The sequence below is a fragment of the Protopterus annectens genome, chromosome 4.part0 (genome assembly GCF_019279795.1).
Source record: "Protopterus annectens isolate FY-2018-M chromosome 4.part0, PAN1.0, whole genome shotgun sequence".
Classification (NCBI taxonomy): Eukaryota; Metazoa; Chordata; order Ceratodontiformes; family Protopteridae; genus Protopterus; species Protopterus annectens.
Window position 1 is genome coordinate 1,805,276,616 of NC_056733.1, and position 20,133 is coordinate 1,805,296,748.

Here is a 20,133-nt window from a genome sequence, read left to right on the forward strand (position 1 = left end):
GTCTGACCCAACCCTGTCAGGAATGGTACATCCGAGGAAATCAATCTGTCCACACAACATACCCTAGATACCTCAACCGCATTCTCACAATCAACAGGACTTGCTGGAGGGACAGGTTCACAACTCAGAGATTGGCCACCCTATGGAAAAGACGCCACATACACATCAAACTGAGCACATCACTGTCCCTCTTCAAGAGAAATCAGGAGGAGTGGATGGGGAATAGAATACCCAACCTCAGGATAACTCCAGTGACTATACTCGGTAGACACACTGGGGCATATCATCAGGTGACACGATGCCAGTGTATTCCCATGTGCTAGCATTGTAAAGCCTCCATGGCCATTTGCCACATACACACCTAAGACTCTTTCAACCTATGGTTCTCAGTACTGTCAAATGTGTGTGTGTGTGTGCATTAGTGTGTACTAAAGTGTTTGTGACCCATCTCATCCAGTACAACTACCATTGCCATACCTTACAAGTGCTGTAGATGTTATTCACTATACAGGTACCTTGGGACACTCCACAACCTATAAGCTCTGTAGTGGGGCCGGTAACTGCATAACCCTATAAAATCAATAACCACATAGCTAGGGTTCTAATATGAGTCCTGGCATATGTATGCGTGTGTATTATTGTGAGTAAGTGTGTATATGTGTAGGTTACAGTATTCTGTGGCCTGGTGATGTCCCTCACCTTAAAATAATCTTTGGACAAGTGTCACTCCATAACCTCTGTGGCATGTGTGATACATGCATAACAATGTAGTAACAGTAGATAGGTAAGGGTTCTAATCTCAATTCTGACAAATGTGTGGGAGAGAAAAGTATCTTGTGATTGTGTGCAAACAACATCCATTGGATGGGTACGGTTTCATATTTTTTGCCATGGTACACAGAGTACACATTCCTAGGTCTATTGTATGAGGTCCACTGTTCACATCAACCATAGTGGTATCTGTAGACACTCTTCAGCCCTGTAAGCCCTGTGCAAAAGAATGGAATAGTATGATATGAATAACAAGATTGGTTGGTCTATTAATCTCAGTACTGGCAATTGGGTGTGTGTGTGTGTGTGTGTGTGTGTGTGTGTGTGTGTGTGTGTGTGTGTGTGTGTGTGTGTGTGTGTGTGTGTGTGCACGTGCATTGGTGTGTATAGCAGTAGTTGTGAGTGTGCAGACTTGTATGCAACACTATTATGAATACTTTCACACCCAGTACAGCCACCATTGCCATACCCCACAAGGCCACGTGATGTTATTCACCTTATAGGTACCTTGTAGTACTCATCACACTAGTAGTCCTGTGCCACCTGCAATTACTGCATAATATGTGGTACCACAACTTGATGGGTAGGGGCTCCAAACACAACACTGGCAACTGTGATCCTGTGCATGTGTGTGTGTGTGTGTGTGTGTGTGTGTGTGTGTGTGTGTGTGTGTGTGTGTGTGTGTGTGTGTGTGTGTGTGTGTGTGTGTGTGTGTGTGTGTGTGTGTGTGTGTGTGTGTGTGTGTGTGTGTGTGTGTGAACAGTATTCCCTGTGTGTTTGGTTGACACAATATCCTCTGGGGTTGTGGGCATTAGCAATCTGAGGTGTGTTCCACCCATCACACTTACCATTGTCCACTATACTAGACCTGATGTCAATCACCATAGACTGAGATACAACCCCTTAGCCCTATAAGCTGTGAGGCACATGCAAGAACTGTTACCCAGACTTGGGAAATGTGTGCAGATACACCTGTATCTCTACAATGACATGGCAGATGTGTTACAACACTGCAGTGAGTTCATATTGCCATGGACACCAGGGACGGTGTCATCCACGACCCTGCATATATCTCTGGCATTAAATTCATTATGTGCCTGTGCCCCCATGACAGCCTGAAACATGCGTCTGGTGACTGCTGCCATGGCACTTGCAACAGGGGCATGACAGGCTGCAATCCTCCTCTGAGCACCCCTGCCCATCTGCCTGTGTGGCCTCACCAGCACTCTGGCTATGCCTAGAGACTGCACCTTCACTTGCCATATTCACCACAGTAGCCTGTTCCATGCCACCACCTGCCAACTGTCCATTATCTGTGGCCACTGGTGATGAGGTATGTGTGGACATTGTGACTGCGTGCAGAGATGGAGTTGACAATAGTGGGATGCCAAGTGATGGCACAGTATCAGCCCCTGACAACCCCACCTGTGCCTCAATATGAGTATCATCGTGGTCAGATTCTGCAGAGACAATGATATCAGTATCAGAGTGGGAGGGACTGTAGCCACCATGTCCACCTGTGAGGGAAAAACAACATATGTAAATTACTACTGGCACTATAAGGTTTGCTGGTACACACACACACACACACACACACACACACACACACACACACACACACACACACACACACACACACAAATACAGACAGGTGAGGTACCTCAAAGGCATTACACAGACCTCACATTAGCTGACTGGGGACATTCACGACACACAGTCAGACAATAACATGCACACTCTGGATGGACCCTAAGCATCATGCAGTGTAGCCGTTTCCAATTACTGTTACTACTAATATACACCTCTGGGTTACGTGAGTGGAGTTAGTAGGTGATTGTCCTTCACCTAATATACACCTCTGGGTTACGTGAGTGGAGCTAGTAGGTGATGGCCCTTCATCTAGCACACACTGCACCCATGTAAATTATTGCTGTTCACCTGTATAGCACTGTGGCAACTCCTACAAAACATTACCTCCCAACTGTAAAGGGTTTTGCTGAATGTCTACATGTGTGGCTCATATGTGTGGTCTGTTCCTCATAACTCCTGTGTTTGTCCGATACATTACTGGGGTTGACCTGTGGATTGGTGCAAATAAATAATGTCCTAATTTGAGGTTCCGACTGCATAACCGGCAGTACGTGTATGTTAAAACAAAGCTGGTTACTCAAACAACTTCCCAAGCTTACAGTGGATATAATAAGTGTACACACACCTGTTAACATGCCAGGTTTTCATGGTATATCATGTGAGACCTCAGAAATCAGGTCATAACATAACATTGCCATCATTTCATATGATATAGATATATATATATATATATATATATATATATATATATATATATATGTTTCTGTGCAATCCAACTGAAGAACATAAACATCAGTTACAGGTAACATCTGGTAACTGAAATAGGTACAATAGGCTGGTTGCATGAGCGTGCATACCCTTAAAGTAATACTCTGTTAAAGCACCTTTTGATCTAATCACAGTATGCAGTCCTCTTGGGAAGGTGTCTATCCACATGGCACATCTTGACTTCCCAATGTTTTCACACTCTCCCTTGCAAAACACCTCCAACTATGTTAGATTGCAAGGGCATCCCCTGTGCACTGCCTTCTTCAGGTCACCCTGCATATATCCTATTGTACGTAGGTGTGGGCTCTGACTCGGCCAGTGCAGAATGTTGCATCTGTTCTGGTGAAGCCATTGTTTTGTTGATTTGGATGTATGGTTTGGGCTATTCCTCACCATCCACAGCTATGTGGCAGACATCAGAATATTTTGGAGGCACAAGGGACCAGTGTTTTGAACTGTTCATAATCCCCTCTAACTTGGCTACAGCTCCAGTTCTAGCTTGTGAACAGCAACCTCAAAGCATGACACTGCCATCACCATGCTTCACCATGAGGGTGGTGGTGTTGTGGTGATGTGCAGTGCTGATATTGTGCCAAACACTCCTGTCAGAATTGTGGCCAAAGAGTTCAACTGTGGTCCCATATTACCATAACACATTTTCCCACTTGTTTTTTGGAGACCTGATGTATTGTTTTCAGACTTTCAGCAGGCCTGGATATCGTTTGTTGTGAGGAACTTCTGCCATCTTCCAACCCTATCCTATAGGCAGGATATTTGGAGATCATGGAAGATTGTTGTGACATATAGTACACACCCAATACTTGATGGAGATTCCTGCTACTCCTTCGCTGTTGCTGTACGGCTCCTGGCAGCCTTCCTGGCCAGTTTTGGTCTTGTATTCTCGTAGACTTTGGTGGGATGTCCACTCCTTCGCAATGTCACTGTAGCCCCATATTTTGACCACCTTTTGATGACTGTCTGCACTGTGTTCCATGGTATGTGCAATGCTGTGGAAATGCTTTGGTACCCTTCTCCAGGCTGATACATCTCAAACATGTTGGCCCTTAGCAGCTTTGTCATCTCTATGTGAACCATGTCTGTTGCTGTAGCAGGCAATTGGGTGTATGTTAGGATAATCCTAGTAGGACAGCTAACGCTTATTTGCTGTCAATCAAAGAGTCTCTGTAATTGATGGCTGTCGTGTACCCAATAACATGTACTTCTGTAGTTTTATCGAAAGATGCCTCAACACAGTACTAGCTTCAGCCTGTGCACACATATGCATCTAGGTTGCTGTACTATTGTTATGTGTCATTATTGTTCCCCTAACAGATTTGTTTGCATTACGATTGAATTGTACAGGTTATAGGTCACATGAAATGGCAGTATTTTGAACTTGTCTATTGTGCTCTCATTTTTCTTTATCACACATACCTGGCATTCTGACAGGTGTGTATACCATTTATATGCACTGTATACCACTGGATTCTACAATATGATCCTAGTTTTGGGCCTTTGTCCCCCCATTTTGTCGGTCTTTGTCCAGATGTCCTGCAATGACAGGTTATAAGCTATGCTACAGATATGTAACATCTCCTGCAAATAGGCCCCTGTCATGACCACAGTGATGCAATACAGTAAACTCCACCACAGGTGAACATGCAGATATTGCCAAATGGCTGAGTGTAACAGTTGTGTGCATGGTCATATGCATTAACTTTAGCATGCCTGGAGTACTGGTGAGCCACTACAGGAAAAGCCCATACTTACTGGATTCAGGCTGCTGTCCCATGTGCAGACCAGAGGGACCTATGCAGTTATGAGCAGGAGGTATTGTCAGCAGATTCACATTAGGCATTGGTACAAGATGAACACTACGTTTCTGCACAGGTACAGTACACACTATGATATTACACAATTTGCTGTCCTTCACCATAGATGTGCACTTGTGTGCATTACTACACCCCACACACACTAATCAATTTTGCACTGAAATATGATTCTAGAGACTCTGTAGAAGACAGTTTATATGCTACCTCATTACATTGATGTGCACTTTGACCTTACCTGTTGCCCGGGTGCCACACACCTCTATGACTGCTGTTTCCTGTGTTTGAGTTTGTGTGGGGGGCTACCCCAATGTTGGCAAGGAGCTCCTCTGTTGCTGTAAGTGGGGCCTGTGTGGCTGGCCCCCCACCAATAGCAGTACAGTCCCTCAGTATAGCAGCAACCCTTTACTGGGCACTATGTATCAGGTCAGTTGCTCTATGGCTGACCTGATCGTATGTGCATCCATGATCGCCCAAGACATTCACTCTCTGGATGATCTCATCCCACAGGGCAGTCTGCTCTTGCAGATTTTTGCCAGCTACGGCCAGAAAGGATGGCATAGTTTAAGATTACAGCTTCTGTGATGGCTGCTGTCTCCACATCGGTGTAAGGCGGTTGCCACTGCATGACACCTGGAAGACATACACAGGGAAACACATCACAGGACCTCAGACATTGCCCAGAGTTCTTTACAGAGCCAGGACATGAATATGGACTATTAGCCACCACTTACAAATACATCATATACCTGTACCTGGCAGCACTGTATGAACATGCATTACACTCCTGGTCCTGATGTGTCATGTTCCCCCCAGTGAGGACCAGTGCATTGCATAAACCACCATTCCTCATTCACTTTTGTGTAGAGGGATGAGAGTGGCCATGTTCCTTGCAGATGGGATGTCAATGGTGCTTAGGCTTTGCTTGCATATAGTGTGTACGGGTCTACATTATTAAGATGAACATGTACTTACCTGAATACCTAAACGTTGACACATATTCCGTGAACCGCATATACACTGAACACCCTAAACCGCAAAATTCAAAAAGTCGAACTGTCATACTTGTCCCACCCCACCACCCGCTACATACTACCTGCACAAACAAACTAAATAAACCACATACATACACTTAACAAAACCCTACTTCTAACCCTACACTAAATCTTACATATACCACCATGTATGCACTTAACTTAACCCGCACCCTAACCCTAAGGTCCATAACTATCACACACTTACCTTAAAAAGCTAAATCCAAACAAACTAAATAATCCACACACATGCACTTAACAAAACCCTACTTCTAACCCTACAATAAATCTAACATACATTACCATCTATGCACTTACCTTAACCCGCACCCTAACCCTAAGGTCTGTAACTATCGCACACTTACCTTACAGAGCTACATCGTAGAAGGGCCAACCATGACGATTCCACGTTTCCACTTTCATGCTTCTGGACGATCGATGTTTTCGCGGTTCGTTGAATATGGGTCGATGTTTAGGCATTCGGGTAAGTAAATGTTCGTCTTTATAATATAGACCTGTGTGTAATGGAGCTGGAAGCATATGCCTGGGTTCATGTAGGATGCAGACAGGAATGTTATCAGGCCACAAGGGGACTTGCTTTTAACTTTGATTAGGCAGTTTGCACCTGATCCATGAAGATGTGGAGAAGGATGCATGTGCTGTGCACATCCACCTATACTGATGGTGATCCAGGGGGGTGATGTTTACCTTAAACCTGTCTGCAGCAGGTGGGCTGTAGATATGGTGTGTTTGTATGTGCTGTGATTGACCACCATTACAGGGTGGGTTGAGTTGGTGCCTCTGAGACTGCAGACATATGCAAAGATGTGCTTGTGATTGCCCTCAGTGGATTTTTCCAATTTTTACTCATAGTTATCCTTACAGTAATCCACCTGTGAGCTAATATGGGTCAGAACACAGTTGGCCACCTCTACAGTTTCAACATGATTCTCATGCTTATTATATTACCCATGTCTGTGTCACGGCAATGACACCACCAGTAGCTGTACAGGTGTAACTCTGTTGGATGCACAGAAACTAAGGTTACACACATGTACAACATGTACAGCTTATTTACCTGATGTTTTGCATCCCATGTCAGTTGTTATGAGGCAGCCAGGTACACCTACCCATACATACATATGCACAGGGAAGACTTGCTATACATTTCTGTTCTATGTCAGTATGGCACACTGTAATTACAGTCTTGCTGCTCAGTCAGTCATGTCAACCTATTAGGGCTGGACATCTGGAGGATACTGCACATACATGATGGGCTATGGGCCACAAGTAGTGACACTTTCTTCATATTGCTGTAACACACATATGTCATTTTATAGTGCAGTAGCCTTTGCATTCACATACATACCCTGGAGGATGTCTGACGCTCACATGGCAGGCAGAGAGGTGAAAGGCTAGGTGTGTGAAAGTGAGGGTAGGAACTGTTAATGTTGAGTATGACTGGTATAGGAACAGAGCTAGCTGATATGCTGGACAGAGGAAAGGTGTATATATTGTATGTGTCAGAGACCAGATGGAAGGGGTGTACAGCTGTATGTATTGGAGTCGGGTACAAATAGTTCTATCATGGTGTGTATGGGAGGGTAAATGGTGTAGAGGTTAACCTGAAGGAACATTATGCCAAGAGTGTTTGTGGAGGTGATAAGAGTGTCAGGTAGAGCGATGTTTAAGAGGCTGGGAATTGATGGTGTAATGTTGACAGTTGTTAGTGCATATGCTCTGCTAATTGCATGTGTGATGGATGAGACAGATGTACTTTGGTGTGGTTGGATGAAGTGGTGATGAGTGTACCCTAGGGTGAGGGAGTGGTGATTGGAGAACATTTCAATGGTCATGCTGGTGAAGGGGACAGAGAGGGTGCAGAAGTGATGGGTAGGTATGGTGTTAAGCAAAGGAATGCAGAAGGTGAGATGGTGGTAGAGTTTGCAACAGAGGTTGGACATGGGTGTGGTGAATACCTAGTTTTACAAGAATGAGGGGCATAGGGTGACAAACAAGAGTGGAGGAAGATGCACACAGGTGGCTTATCTCCTATGCAGGTGGACTTGTTTTAAGGGGAATGGTAACTGTAAAGTGGTGACAGGGGAAAGTGTAGTTAGGCAGCATGGAAGGTTGGTCTGTGGGATGACATTGGTGATCACGAAGTGGGGGAGGAGTGTGAGGACAACATCATTGATCAAATAGTGGATACTGAGAAAGGGTGATTGTGAGGCTGAGTTCAAGAAAGAGTTAAGACAGGCAGTTGGTGGCAGTGAAGAGTTAGCAAATATCTGGGTAACTACATCCAAGCTATTAAGGGAGATGAGTAGAATGGGGCTTGGTGTGACATCTGCAGGAGACCTGGTGGTGGCATGAGGAAGTACAGAGGAGTATACAGAGAAAGGGGTTGGCCAAGGAGAAGTGGGATTATCAGACAGATGAAGAAAGTAGACGGGTGTATCGGGAGATGGGGTGCATGGCAAAGAGAGTAGTGGCAAAGGCTGAGGATGGGGCATTTGAAGGGCTGTATTTAAGGTTGGACACCAAGGATGGAGAATAGGACCTATACCAATTGGCTTGACAGTGGTATGTAGCTAGAAAGGATGTGCAGCAAATAAGGCTGAGAAAGGATAATGGTGGATGTGTACTCACAAGTGGGGAGAGTGTGTTGAGCAGGTGGAAACAGTACTATGATGGGCTGTTGAATGAAGAGAATGAGAGAGTGAGAAGGTTGGATGATGTGGGTATGATCAATCAGCACATGCAACAGATTATCCAGGGGGAAGTAAGGATAGCTATGAAAAGGTTTAAGAATGGAAAGGCTATTGTCCAGATGACATACCTGTTAAAGCATGAAGGTGTTTAGGACAATTGGCAGTGGTCTTTTTAACCAGATTGTTTTCTGTAATCTTGGAAAGTGAGAGGATGCATAAATGGTGGATAAAATGTGTTTGGGTACTGATTATGAAAATAAGGGTAGTGTACAGAGCTGTAGTAACTACAGGGAGACAACACTGATCAGTCACAGCATGAGGTAATGGTAAAGGGTGGTGGAAGGTAGACTAAGAAGGGAGGTGAGGATTACTGATCAGCAGCATGGTTTCATGCCAGGATAGAGCAGTACAGATGCGGTGTTTGCTCTGAGATTGTTGATGAGGACATACAGAGGAGGTCAGAAGTAGCTGCACTGTGTCTTTGTGGACATAGAGACAGCATATGACAGGATGCCTAGAGAGGAGTTGTGGTAATGTATGAGATGGTCAGGAATCACAGTGGAATTCACAAGAATGCTACAGGATATGTACAAGGCTAGTGTGACAGTGGTGAGTTCTGCATTGGGAGTGACAGGTGTGTTTAAGGTGGAGGTGGGAGTACATCAGGGATCAGCAATGAGCCCTTTCTTATTTGCAGTGGCGATGGGCAGGTTGACAGACATGATCAGACAGGAGTCCCCCTAGACTGTGCTGTTTGCAGATGAGATTGTGGTCTGTAGTGAGAGTAGGGAAGAGGTTGAGGAGACCCTGGAGAGGTGGAGGTATGGTCTGGAGAGGAGAGGAATGATGGTCAGCAGGACTAAGATAGAATATATGTGTGTGAATGGGAGGGAGGAAAGAGGAATGGTGATGATGCAGGGAGTACAGTTTTCAAAGGTGGATAGGTGTAAATACTTGGGAACAACAGTTCAGAGTAATGGTGAGTGTGGGGGAGAGGTAAAGATGAGAATACGGGCAGGATGTGGATGGTGGAGAAGAGATTCAGGTGTGATTTATGACACACAAGTACCATTAAGAGTGAAAGGGAGGTCTACAAGAGGGTAGTGAGACCAGCTATGTTATATGGGTTGGAGACAGTGGCAGTGAAAAAAGAGGCAGAAATCAGAGGTGGATATTACAGAGTTAATGATGATAAGATTTGCACTGGGTGTGGCCTAGCAGTGTCACATTCAGTATTGTGCAACACACTCCAGTAGTGGCCATTTGTGAGCCATCCTTTCCTGGGGTGACTCAGGGACCTGAGCTGTGTTCTCTGTCACTGGAGACAGGCATCGTTTCTATGGCCATAGGTTCTGCTCAGCAATATATCTGTACAGCATGTGTTGTTGAGAGATAATATTGTTTGAACTTCCTATCATCCACATCTACATACCTGCTAGTACATTCCATTACATGCTTAATTGTTTGACATACCTGTGTTTTTTTTTTATTCAGTTTGTATAATTCATCAGTTTCAGTGTGTGTGTGTGTGTGTGTGTGTGTGTGTGTGTGTGTGTGTGTGTGTGTGTGTGTGTGTGTGTCTGTGTGTGTGTGTGTGTGTGTGTGTGTGTGTCTGTCTGTCTTTCCATTTGCCTGTTTGTCTTTGTCTCTCTCTCTCTCTTTCTCTCTCTGACAGATGTAGGATATACATCTGTTTTGCATAGGCAGCAGCTTGCCTTTTGTAGGTACTGCTCATGAGCAGCTGATGTCCTGTGCACCAATTTGAGTCCCTTACTTGCTAATTGCATGTAGAACAGCTGTGGTATCATTCCCATACCCAATATCATGGAAACACACTCCTATAACGGAGTACTCCATGTGGGCATTGCTCCTTTTCCTTGCCTGTGAGGAGGACTTCATGGATCTCTTGCAACAAACACTGGAGACAGCCCAACAAACTGGAGGAGAATGTTCCAGACATAGGGACAGAATGCAAGTATTGATGTTATACAGTTGAAGTAATGCTAGTTTGACAGGCTTTGTGTGGATATGGCTGCTCTGCATGCATTTAAGTCTGATAGTGTTATGTGGTTGACATAACTGTCAGCTGTAGGGCTATCTGCAGACTGGCCAGAGTTTTGACTCTTATATCTGGTGTGTCTTGGCTTTGGAAATTCAGTAGCATACTCTGAGGATTGTAGTCAGTAAATGGCAGCATCCATGTGTGTTTCTAACTTCAATATCCCTCAGAACAGATATGTTACAACAACCCTGTTATACCAGCAACTTTCTCAGTTTACAATGGCAATATATCAATAATGCCCCTGTGTTTGGGCATCTGCCCCCCAAGTATGTCAGGCTTTGTCCAGATGTCATGCTGTAAGAGGTGGATAGGTATCATATATCATTATATAGCGACTTCAGTCCTGATATCATCCCAGTGATGTATCAGACTGCCAGATATGGTATGTGTAGAAGGACTTATATATGAGGACAAAGCCTGAACATTCTGTGGGATCCTATACAATTGAGAGAACTGTGTATTTCTGGCAATTGTTGACAGACTGTCAGGATTATGTAGCAGTGTATTGTGCATGTGTTATTTGGCCTGTGTAGGGAGGTGGTAGCTGTAAGTGTTGAGGGTCCTTTCCTATCTGACTTTGCATGCTGCTCCAGTTTTTGGTGCTCTATCAGCTGTATATGTTTGTAGGGGGCAGACTGAATCATGTCCCATACCACAGTCAGGCATCAAACTACACTGTGAATATGGCCAGTATATGTAGGGGTAGTGTGTGAGTGACAAACATGCTGATGATTTTGTTCACACAGTCCATATATTCTACTGTTCATGTGGCTTACAAGTATATTACTTTGAATGTGGTGAGATTGTTTATGGGTATGCACTTTCACAATGGTGGCTGTCAGTGCTGTTACATCCCTGTATTGCCAGCTATATTTGCAATTACATGTGTATTCCAACATAGCAAACATGGGTTGGTGTTGTGTCAGTCTGCCTGTAGTTTAGACAGTGCTTGGTGACATGCATAGCAGCTCAGTGTAATTTCCCTACTGTGGTGTTATGTCCAGATATATACCAGATGTACTGTTGCCTAGCCCCCATATGTGTTGTGTATTTATGACACATCAGTGGGATGATGTCAGGATTTTTATCAGTAACTAGTGGGGAGTAATGTGGTTTTGGACTTGGGCTATTCCAGTCAATATATGCTACAACAGACAGGAGGGTGTTACTGCAGCAACTGTGTCACCTGATCTACTGTAATATTTGGGATATTTTCCCAGCTGCATGGCTTTACCTCCCCACTTTGTCAGGCTGGGTCCAGATTTGTTACACTAAGGGTTCTGAGCATACTTCTTGACTGGTCAGATTGTTTTAGACTGTCCAAGTTTATTGCTTATATTTCTGGTCTGTTCCACAGAATCATTATTTTCATTTCTGTGGTAAATCACTGTGAGGATCTGAGGATTTCTGACAGTAAATGATGACATACACTTCAGTTTCAGAACTCACATCCTTCTGAACGGGTCTATATTATATTTTCGATAGATTCAAACATCGAACACCATATGGTTGACACCATATGAGCAATGTTTGACATTTCGAAAATATAATAAAAAAATAAAAATAAAAAACTATACTTACCTAAATGCTGTAGGCATGGGGGGCAAGCCCCCCTGCACCCCCCCATGTGGGGGGTTGCACCACCCACATCCCCGCTACTTAAATATTCCTACTCCGAGTTCACACTACATTGAAGTAAAGGAAAAAGATTGTGTGCGATGTTTGGACGTTTCAACCAATCGGGTTCGCTCAATACATGTTCGCCATTTGCAATTTTCGATCACTCGATAGGAACCCCTTCTGAACATGTATACTGGCACAAACCCTGTTACTGTAGCAACATTCTACATTTATAACTGCAGTACATACATTATGTCTATGGTCTTGGCCCATTGTCCCCCCATTTTGATAGCCTTTGTCCAACATTCTTGCTGTAAGAGGTGGAGAGGTATGGTGCTGGGTATGACTCCACTACATATTATGAGTATATATATATATATATATATATATATATATATATATATATATATATATATATATATATATATATATATATATATATATATATATATATATATATATATATATATATATATATATATATATATATATATATACACACACACACACACACACACACACACACACACACACACACATATGTATGTATGTGTGTATGTGTGTGTGTGTATATATATATATATATATATATATATATATATATATATATATATATATATATATATATATATATATATATATATATATATATATATATATATATATATATATATATATATATATATATATATATATATATATGTGTATATATATATATATATATATATATATATATATATATATACTTTTTTGATATCTACACATATATTTATATAACAATATATATGTATATATTCTATAAGTATTTGCTTTATATGTATACCTCCATATATCTGATGTATATACTTTTTATATTTATCTATCACAATACACATCTATATGTGTATATTTATATATACTAAACATGACTGATTCCACAGTGTTTGTTCCCTACTATTCTATACCTGTACTGAATAATATATTTGAAAAAAAACAGCATCCATTATTACAGCTCAGATGCTGTAGTGGTACATTGCTCTGACGGTGGTGTACAGGGTTCTGTTTTCAAGACTTGGCAGGGCTGATTATTTTTTCTGCTGGGCAGAATAGTGGCTGATGGAGACAGGGTGATTACAGCAGTTTTAAGCAGTTGTAAGCAGGCTTGCATTGGTTTGTGCCATGGTAAGCGATGGCAACACATGGTTAAATGGAGAAATGCTTAATCTGTGTAGGCATTGTTTAGCATCATGCAAACCTGCTTACTGCTGCTTAGTGCTGCTTCCTCACACTTACCCCCATGCTGATTTCTTTAAAAGAAAAGAAAAAAGGGGTGATAGGAAACTGGTGAAAAACAGAGCATGCAGAGGGAGAAACAATATGACAGATAGCTAGGGATGTGCAGGATGGGTGTAGGGAAGGTCCATAGCTGTCCATTTCTGATACAACAACAGCTGTGCATTTGTACAGAATTTGGAGGTGAATTTGGACACTCATACCTCTGAGAGAGGGGTAAGGACAACAGTAATGTGTTGTTAATCCAATTATACAAGCTTTCATGTGTCCAGAAGACACGTGCAAAATGGACAACAATGTATGGGACACCATTTTTTTGGGGGAACAGATTGCCATTTTTTTTCCTAAGGGGAGAGTGGGATGTTGGGGAAGGATAGTGGGTACATATGGGGAGGAAAGTTGGATAGGAAGACAGACAAGACAGCTGACAGGGGTGGTATAAGATACATGTAGGGAGTAAACACCTTGGATGGGGAGGGTGGTTGCGAATCAGACACACATGAGCACCCATATGGTTACAGTTGGATTGAGGTCCCCACCCATGGGGAGTTACCACTGCACCTTCCTGACCCCGAAGATGGCTGTGCTGGGGGCTGCACAGGAGGGGCAGGCTGACCCTCAAGATGTGCCAGCTGGCCCTCAAGCTGGCACAGCTGATCAACATGCTCTGATTGGATGGTGCTTCGTACCAATCCCCGGACCTAACTATGGGTGATGGTCTCCTCTCCTCACTCACACCCAGGAGGATGAGCCCCATCCCCAGAGGTATTTCCACCCAAAGGTGGTGCAGGTCTAATGGAAGAGGAAGGCCCAGGTTGGGTCCCAGACATGCTGGGGCCTGGTGCAATGGCCAGATGAGGCAGGAAACATGGATCCACTGGGATCTGCCTTCCCAGACATGCTATGGTGTTTCATTTTAAAAAAAATATGGTGGTTAGTCAAGAACAACACAATTCAGGATTAGTTCTAACAGCATGCATGGGTGTTCCAATTGACCCCGTAAAACAGGATTTAAATAGTTGCATAGCAAATAGAACACATGCATATATGGAATCACAGTAGGCATTATAACAGCATGCAAGTTACATTGATAGCAACAGGCCACCAATGATAGTATCTGAACAGGGAACATTAAAATTCAAACAGTTCAATATTTGTATAACAATAAGACACATGTCCCAACAGTAGGTTTGGAGATGAACATATCCATTTAATGTGTATGAAGTATTTGTGCAAATAGGGTGGGGAGAGAGAGAATGGTTAATTAACAACTGTCTAGGCTTCAATTTTCAACAACTGTACAGATCATTACTCTACTCATTACTCCCCATGGCCAACCTCACTGTATGCCTACCTATAGCCTGGGGATGGACATGGAGATTTTTGTGCACAGTATATTGGCTAAGCCTTCTTACAGCTAATAGACACATTTCCTTACCTGGCAGACCTGTTGAAGAAATACATGTCAACAGTACCTGACTGTTTCTATACATATTTACATTTTCACAGTTGCATATGTGACACTGACAGGAGTGCCCGGCACTCATGCTTGGGTGGTGTGGTACTGACATACTTTACCAGGGTTTCTCTCAGTCTCCCTGGTTATTATTAGCAGTGACCATTAGCCATGACATTGTGACACTTGAGTGACATGTATCGGAAAAAAGTGCTTGGTGTATGTACTTATCTTGCTGTCATTTGCAGAATTGGGGTTGGACAGTGGATATGTTGAACACAGACTGTGTGCGTAAAGCCTTACAGTGGAGGTAATTTATGTTAATACTATCTGACTGTTTAAGCAAATATTCACATATTCTTGTTTGACAATATGCATTCAATGTACAACCACTGCCAGGATTCGAACCATGCCTGTTTGTACAAAAATGTAAACCACAGCTCTGTTTCATCACAATGAGCTACTGAGGAACTACTGACTCCTGCTTGACTTTTTTTCTCCCTAGTACTCTTTGGTTTGCACAATCTGACCTTGTAGTTCAACAAATACTTTAGGTAATGAATACTGTACTGCACTTTTCAGACAACAGATATGAGTTAGGTTTTCAGTAATAGTTGCATGAAGCAGTTATTTTCTACCAGAAACACATAACTATGCAGAACATTTACACATTTTTATTCCTACCACAACATGACAAAGTAAACACAACAGTCTGGGGTTTTTATTTTTATTAAATGTTACAGAGACTTTTATTCACCTGATCACAATCCTTTATTCATTGCACACAGTACAAAGTTTACCTACTAGCTATTGACACTCTACTACTTTCTATTTATTTACCCTGGATAATGCAAGATAGATATTTATTCACCAGCCTCTCGGCACAGCCTTATCAGCCTGCTGGCATGTGCATCAATATTTGGAGCCCTCTCATCTGTAGCTGTACAGGAGATAAATACATATTTATGCATACCTATTGATTACATACTCAGGCTGGACTTTGCAGAACACTGATTGATATTGATACTTATACACTTCAGGGACATTCCGTGCTTGTGCATCTTGAATTCACTGGTCCAAGAGAATCATCTTCCTACGCTTCAGGTCAGCGTAATGGTGCCAGACCTGCTCACCAGTCTGAGGGATACCAGTAGCACTGGTGAGGTCATGTGCAAGATGGTCCCAGACCTCTGCTTTGTACTGGGAGCCCTGGTACTGGTCCTGCAGCAGTCTCCCTTCATGGTCTTTTACAAGGAGTCCAACCATGACCCTGGACTCCTGAGTGCTTCAGCACTGCACCCAAAAGCACACATCTTCCCCAGCACCAGCCATAGTGCCTGCAGTGATCAGCTACAGCTGTTTATGGGCTGTATTCCCACCTGCAAGGTTTAAATAGGGCTAATTTTTTGTCCTCTGCCATGCTTGGATGATTTTGAATATGCTGAGCTAAGCTAAGCAACAGGCAAACAAGCTTAGCACAGATAAGCATTGCTTAAAGGGTTAGATTCTAAGCACTGCTTACTCTTGCACAAATCCACCTAGCTATGCTAATTATTGCTAAGCATTCAAATGTACACAATGCTTACATCAGCTAAGCACAGCTGAGCACAATTTAGCATTGCTCAGTTTTCATTTTATGTGCTATCAGGATTGTGGAGTTGATTCCTTCTTAATGACATCTTCTGATATGTATTGGTTTCCCTTCCATAACATTCCCTATGTGCTTTTATTACATTATATTATTTTGTGGCTATACTGTATGAGATGCTTGTGTTTATATGGAGGGCTTCAGATCTGTACTACACTGACACCTCACATTTGGACCTGCTACACTACCCTGGATAACAAATATATATTATTCACTACCATACCTTTCAACCTGGAAACATCAAAAATCTGGACAAGGCCCATGAAAAATAGGTACAAATCTGTAAGCTGATTAACATAAAATGTGACTACATCATTACGTAACCCTGCCCACTACAATGGAATTGTGGGATACCAACTTTCAAATGCAAACTGAAGAACAGACAACCAAAATATGGCACCACTGATGCACCAGAGTCCCCCTGCAGCCATTACCTGGCTATTTCACCCTATTTACCATAAACACTAATGTATGCATGCTGCTTTACTTCTACAATGATTATTTGGATTTTATTTTTACATTTTATTGACATCTGCTAAACAAAGCAATACTGTCTTACAATGAAAATAGGCTTGGCATTAAAACTTCTCTGTCCTTGAAACTCACATTAATTGAGACAGCATTGAATCCCACACCACATCCAAAGAAAAATGCATCTGGCCAGTACTGGATAAAGATTACCTACGGGCTGTTTTCAAATCATTGGCCCCTTGCACACAAAACAAGAAACATACATGTGTTCTTTAATACACCTTCCTGACTTTATTAAATTATATTCTTTGTATAATACAGCACACTTGTTAGACACAGCGAATTTTAAAATTATTGTTTGGACATTTTTGAGAAGGCAATGAAACAAAATGCATAGACCAGTAATGACAAAACTGCCCAATTCCATCATAAAAGTCTACTTCCACACCCACACACAATATATATATATATATATATATATATATATATATATATATATATATATATATATGATTGTGTGTATAGAATGACAGTAGTGTAAGCTATAGGCATCTTGCACAGCTTCTTGCACTTATTTTCAATTTCAGTTTTTTTTTTTTTGGGGGGGGGCAAAAGGCCATAAACCAGGGACACATTTTAAACATTGCTTGCATAATTTTGGAAAGTTGCTAGACTAAAGTGTTGTATTACTATCATGCATTTCACTGCCAAGTCTTGAACCCAGGCCTCTGTGCACTACAGTCAGAGCAATATACCACTACACCAAATCAGCAACTTTCTGAAAGAAAGGAAGACTGAAACTTAAATGGTTATCATTTAGTGAATTCAACTCTCACTTCTCACCATAGCTCTCAACCTCTTAGCACAAAAAAACTGGATAAAGCCAATAATGGGGGAATACAGAGTTCATTTCTCACAATAGCTCTCAATATCTTAGCACAAAAACCTGGACAAAGCCAATAATGGGAGAATGCAGCCCCAAAACAGGGACAAATTTAAAATACTGATCTTATAAACTTAGTAATTTGCTAGAATAAAAGGTTTTGTGTTATCATTTATTTTCTGAATCATATGAAGATTGAATTTCAAATGCCTGTCATTATTTAGTGAACTCAATCCTTCAGTGATTTGCCACAAAAATCCTGAAAACCACAGATTTTATGAGGAACAGATCAAAAATATGAGGCATAAATTCACAAGTGGTGGCGGCTAGGGACTTTAGGTTCTTTTTACCCTGTAACCACCAGGTGTATTACAATTGGGGTCTTTTCACACACACACACACACACACACACACACACACACACACACACACACACACACACACACACACACTGTTTAATTGCTGCTGCTTCCAAACTCTGCTTAGCTGCTAATTATTCACACACACATGTAAAACGAGCCACTCTGCTGAATGCATAAATAAAAAATGGAACTAAGCTGCTTCCAGATTCTGCTCAATACATAAATAAAAAACTGAACTGTTACTGAACTACTCTGTTTAATTGCTGCTGCTTCCACTCTGCTTAGCTGTTAATTATTCACACACACATGTAAAACAAATGAACCACTCTGCTCAATACATAAAAAATGTATCTAAGCTGCTTCCAGACTCTCTCTGCTCAATGCATAAATAAAAAACGGAGCTGTTACTGAACTACTCTGTTTAATTGCTGCTGCTTCCACTCTGCTTAACTGCTAATTATTCACACACACACACACACACGTAAAATGAACCACTCTGCTCAATACATAAATGAAAAATGGAACTAAGCTGCTTCCAAACTCTGCTCAATACATAAATAAAAATTAGAGCTGTTACTGAACTAGTCTGTTTAAATGCTGCTGCTTCCACTCTGTTTAGCTGCTAATTATTCACATACACATTGTAAAATGAACCACTCTGCTCAATACATAAATAAAAAATTAAACTAACCTGCTTCCAAACTCTGCTCAATACATAAATAAAAAGCAGAGTTGTTACTGAACTACTCTGTTTAATTGCTGCTGCTTCCACTCTGCTTAGCCACTAATTATTAAGAACGATATACTAGAAGATGCAGTCTTGAATACACCCACAAATAAGTAAGAAGCCAGAGAATAAATAAAGCATGTTAATACAGAATATGTTTCCTACTTCTTGAATCCTTTCTGCTCAGCACTGCGGGAGCTTCTGTTCGCAGTCGCAGATCACTTGCAGCCCCAAAAATAATAAAAATGTTCCCACTCACAGAAAAGATAATAAAGCATGTTTCCTTCACAGAGCTCCCACTCGCAGATCATTTGAACAGAGCCGGAAATGCGTACATCATGTGTGCAAGTGAGCCCTTGAGCTCAATTCCGATAGGCTGGTAGCCCTGACAGAGCTGACATAATCACACATGTGATGACATCAGCTCAAAATGCGAAAAGAAATTAAAAAAATAGAAAAGCTGGGAAACATTTGTAAATGAAGGGGTGCCACTCGGGAATCGTGGCACCCCATTATTTGGACCCCAAAACTCAGTAAAAAACTAGTAATTTGGTACAGTTGGGAGGCATGTTCACTACCTATTTATAATAAAAGATAGTTTTAGTGCTGTTTTCACATATAAAAATGAACGGACTGCATTGGGACTCAAACCATTAATGACTGCATGCTAAGCAAAAGCTCTAACCTCTACACTATTTTACTTTGACTACTTTGGCTGTATATTTCTATATAGCTCCTTCGGATGTTTAAGCTATGCTATACACAGCTGCACAACGTGCACACCCACTCACCTATGCTTAAACTATAGTGGGGAAGGGAAAAAATGTATTTGTTTTATTTTTATTAGTTTAATGATGTGCACATAGCTAACAGTCATACCTCTCCACCTCTTACAGCATACAATCTGGACAAAGCCTAACATAATG